General features: G+C 23.9%; 2 protein-coding genes across 3 annotated transcripts in view; one reads left to right on the forward strand and one right to left on the reverse strand.

Annotated features, from left to right (window-relative positions):
- LOC107072668 (putative peptidyl-tRNA hydrolase PTRHD1) overlaps positions 1-5,607 on the forward strand; it is a 155,267-nt gene that overhangs the window by 111,215 nt on the left and 38,445 nt on the right. The window lies entirely within an intron of this gene.
- The window catches only part of LOC107072667 (uncharacterized), a 151,558-nt gene that overhangs the window by 109,665 nt on the left and 36,286 nt on the right, over positions 1-5,607 (reverse strand).

Raw genomic sequence — 5,607 nt, forward strand, 5'->3', positions numbered from 1 at the left:
TTTTCTTAAGATAAATAGATAGATAGATAGATAGGTAGATAATTTCGATGAAGACTTTTTAAGAATAAATAATAAACTAATGATTAAATATTCGATATTGATTGATATCCTTTTTTTTTTTTTTAAAAAAGACTCATAAGTGGCGTCAGATTATCTTATGTAAGAAAATTTGATTAGAATTTATCTAAATTATTAATATTTTTTTATTTATTTAAAACGAATGAAAGATATTGAAATATCGATTAGGATTTTGATTAAAAAAAATATCATGTGTACATATCACACGTGTTAAAAGTGGAACCTTTTTAAAGCCAAGTTTCGAGAGAATTAGTTGAATGCAGAGTATCACGAGTAAGATAATTGTTTATTTATTATAAAATATCATGTTTGTGCAGATCATACGTGTTAGAAGTGAAACTTTCTAAAGTTTTCACAGGAAGTCTACGAAAAGTTCAGTCAATGCACGAATGTTCGAAAAAAAAATTGTTTCAATTTTCGAGTCTACAATGTAAGACCAAAATTCGGAAAATCAAGAAGCAACAAAAAGGAATAAAACAAGAATTAAATAAAAAAATAAAAGGTCCTTTTTCCTTCCTATGGAAAAAATATTTTTAAGGGGTCAAGGTTATATTCTATCCTATCCTATTCTATCCTATAAAGTTGAAGGAAGGATCGTGTTGTTATTGGATGAGAATTCAAAGATGTTCCGTTTCACCGATGTAAATGACGACAAACGGTGCTGAGATTTCAGGGTTGGTAATATGAAATATTCAGCAGGGAAGAATGCAAAATACCGATCTATCCAATCCCATAATTTTCCCTTTTGTTTTTTTTTTTTTTTTAAGTTCTGTGAAAATAACAAGAGGAAATCAATTTTTATCTGAGTGTTCGCAAAATAAAAAAATAAAAAAGGGAGACACCTTTTTCTTTCTCGAATTAATAATATCGTCTGTCATCGTATTTTAAAAATTAAATAAACAAAAAACAAAAAATAAAAGTATTTAAATAATAAACGATTATCGTGCATTAATTCAACGTAACACATTTGTAAAATTGAAACAATCTCGATTACTTTTTTATTTCTCCATTTTGTCCAAATCTTCTCAATATATTTCACAAACTTTTCAATCCAATTAAAATGATTGATAAGAAGTACGAAGAAAAAAAAAATACAAGGGAAAAAAATTATGCATTTAATATTTTAAATCGTTGATCAAATGAAAACGAATGACATAACAAAAGAGAATTACAAAAGTTTTTCTCTTAATCTCTCTCTCTCTCTCTTTCTCTCTCTCTCTCTTTCTCTCTCTAGAAAATAAACCATTATATACGATGTTTTATTTTCACCCTATTTACATTCATTAATGCTGATGAATTCTATTTTCCCCAGTTATCTTTTTCCTTTCTCTTTGCGTATAACATTGTTTTTAATAAACTTTCTTTTTGTTTCTACTTTTATAGTATTTTTTTTTCTTCATCATTTTATTATATTTTATTGCATTAAACATTTAAAATGCGTTATCTTCTCTCAGCAACGAGATAAATCTTCCCTTTCACTATGATATGCGTATGAGCATGTGCATGCTCATATATAAGCACAGGTCAAGTACGGCGTATCTTTTTTCATCGAAAAAAATAAAAAAAAATAAAAAATAATAAAAAATAAAAAAAAATTCACATCGAAAGTAGAGAATAGCATAGCACACATATCACATCACCAACCAGCACGTGTTGATGATGTGTTCGTCCACGTTCCGTTGGGTTCATCTTCGTATTCGATCGATGATCGCTCGAAGGAAGAAGAAAGAAAGAAAGCCTTTTGAATGAGAAGGGACAACACGAACGTGGTGCGAAAAGGTACGTTTATCGCCTAAGTATGTGATGTGCGTATAAGTATGTGTGTGTGTGTATATATTTGTGTTTGTGTGTAGAGAAACTGTCTGCATATCTACTTTTTTACTCCTCTCTTCGTGGCAACTTGTATGTCGCGTTTAAAACATGACTGGTCGTACCTGTGAACGAGAAAATGTACAGGAAAGAACAGACCAGATCCTACCCTTCCCCTTGATCCTCCTCCCTTGATCCTCCTCCCTTGATCCTCCCCCTTTTAATAGCCCTGTCCTCTTTCTTTCCTACTCTTTCAGCTTTCTGTGTCCTCTTGTCCTCATACACGTGTAGGGAATATTTATATATATATATTATTACATATATAATTATATAATATATTAAGTTAATTTTATTTAGAAATATTATATTATTATTTAATATAAATTATATTAATATTTATTATATTTATTATATTATATTAATATAATTAAATTATATTAATTTAAATTATAAAAAGTAATATGAAATATATAAAATATAAAAAAAAAATTAATTAATAAAATATATATTATATAATTACATTTAATTAATTTTATTTATAAATATTATACTATATTATTATTATTATATATATATATATATATATATATATATATATATATATATATATATATATATATGTATATAATATTATATTCATATTTATTATTTATTATATTAATATTATATTACATATATGTGTGTGTGTGTGTGTGTGTGTGTGTGAGTATAGGGGAAATATCGTCGTATTAATCGAGAATCCGGTCTAGAATGCGTTACAAAGCGTTCGATCGGATTAACCGACTAATATGCGGTCTATAATAATAATCTCGACGTAATAACGTGCTATTACGTTCAAGGATCGCTCCCGTACCATATAATTTCGTCGCGCCTTTCGTGGTCGCACACACCGATTTGCCCGAAAGGGCCAAACCCAAATCTACCTTCTCCTCCTCGTCGTCATCCTCCTCCTCCTTCTCCTTCTCCTCTTCCTCCTCTTCTTTCTCTTCCTTCTACTACTACTCCTACCTTTAACACGTTGTTCTTATTAATCTTCTCTCGTTCATTTGTTATATATATATATTTATAATATAATAATCGAAAATATTAAATATAGTACACTACTGTATCAAATATACCTTAAATGATTGTTAATTAATTAATAAAAATGTATATTGCAATTTAAAAACACCGAGTATATGTTCGGAGCACCGTCTTCCTTAGAATTCACCTTCAGACTGATACGTTGTCCTCAATACGGATTCGTTTATTCAATGTTGTTTATATGACTTTTCAAATGTTACGCATGTGTAAAATGATAATAATATTTCTAATAAATAGAATTTCCTTTTTAGGAAAGTCATATAAACAATATTTAATAGAAAAAAACTTGCACACTTGTACGAAACAACTTATCAGTACCTATAGCAATAAATTTTAAAGAAGATGATACATTGAACTTATATATTTTGTGTTTATTCATTAAAATATATATTTTTGTCAATTATTCATATATCAATTGTTTTGAATGTTTCTGATAAATTTATGATTCGTAGTTGAATATTTGAAATCTATTATAATATAAAATCAACAATTTAAACAAATGTACTTAATATTAATCTTAATTTTATATTTCATATTAAAATCCCAATTTTAATACGAATTATATGATTATTTTGATATCTTTAATAGAAAAAAATTAATTGTAATTATATTACGCTTGAAATGAAAGTAATTAGCAAACGAGTATATTATACAATCCCATGAGATTCGATAACTTTTGCCAAACTCATATATATCTGGTGAACCCCCCATGGTAGACGTTAATAACTTTTGCCGGACGTTATATATGCACCCATAAAGATCAAAGGGTTTATTAGTTTCTCATATTTTATTTATCATTAATACGAATTAAAAAAAAAGAAAATATCAAATTTATCATTTAAGTGCACGTTCATTCTGAAACTTAGTTTCAGTGCTAGGGATGGGGGTTGCATCAGAATTTATCTTACGTTTCATTTTTATAATTAAATATATCTAAACGCGATTAATTGGTTGAAAAAATGTAAAACAAAGAATCAGAAATGAATTATCTATATTTTTAGGTTTGTAGAAACGATACTCGTGGTAAAAAAAAATAAAATAAAAATCTATTGGGTTGGCACAAAAGTAATTTCGGTTTTCTTTCTTGCCAACCCAATAATATATTATATATTTATATATATATTAACTATATATAAATTAAAATTTACGTCATTTTAAATTTTAAAAGTTTTATAAAAACAAATTTATACATATATATATATATAATATTATATATAATAATATTATATATATAATATTATATATAAATAGATTTTAATATATATAAATATATATAATATATATTATTATAATATTATTATATATAATATATATTATGTATATATATTAATTTTTATTTATTATACAATATATATAATACTAATTATTTATTGTTATATTAATAATATATTTATTATATAATTATATTTTATAAATTATATATCTATAATATAATATTATTATAAAATAATATTATAATATAATATAAATTATAATATATACAAAAATAATATTTTATATTATAAATAATATTATAATATAAAATAATTTCTAATATTATACCTTAATATAAATTTATATATATATATATTTTTTTTATAATATTACAATATTATTATATATATATTATAAATTATATTTATATATTTATAAAAATTTTATAATATAAATACATAACATTTAATTTTTAATATATAATATTAATTTAAATATACATTATTTAATATTTAAATATTTATACAAATATATAAATATAAACTTTATATATTAAATTTATATTTAATTATTTAAATATAATATTTAAATAATTATATTTTATTATATTACTATATTTAATTTTTTAAATATAAATTTATATATTAATTAATATACATATTTATAAATATATTAATAATAAATAATATATTATATAATATTAATAATAAATAATATATTATATAATATTAATATTATATAATATATATATTATAATATAATACATATAATATATATATTAATATGTATAATTTTATAATATATATATAAATATATTGACTTACTACCGAAATGACTTTCTTGCCAACCCAATATATTAAAGTAAAAATACAACGTGAATGTGAATATTACTATTGGATAGTCGGAAGATGATGGTTCGTACCCTTTAATCTCGTTAATTCGTAATAGCTTATTTAAAGATAGATCGTTTGGTTCCTAATAACATCATCGTGAATAAAATCTATGGTTCTTCTCCCTACGATCACTTTTTCAACTCCCATTACCTTTTCTTTTCTACGTTTAAAGAAAGACCGTTGAATAAAATGATAGAAAGAATTTCTGAAAAAAAAAAAAAAAATAAATAATGGGTAAAGAAAAGAACAAAATTTTCTCAGGTATGCGACGATAATGAACCCAACCGTAGGTTCTATTATCCACAACTAGTGGTAAACTTAAACTGACCAGACACATTTTTCTCCGATTAAGGGCAAAAGGGAGAGTTTTACAGTTGATTCGTGCCAAGTTTCGATGAAGATAACGGTCCTCAAATTATTTGTCTTTTTCATTTCAACTAACACTGAAGGATGATCGATACTTTTAAACAGTAATTGAACTTTTTTTATTTCATTTCTTTGTAATATTGACAAAATTTCATTTTAAGAACAATCTAACCATAAAAGGTAC

This window comes from Polistes dominula, unplaced genomic scaffold (genome assembly GCF_049000335.1).
Source record: "Polistes dominula isolate Pdom_NZ unplaced genomic scaffold, Pdom_raw_medaka contig_27, whole genome shotgun sequence".
In the NCBI taxonomy this organism is placed as follows: Eukaryota; Metazoa; Arthropoda; class Insecta; order Hymenoptera; family Vespidae; genus Polistes; species Polistes dominula.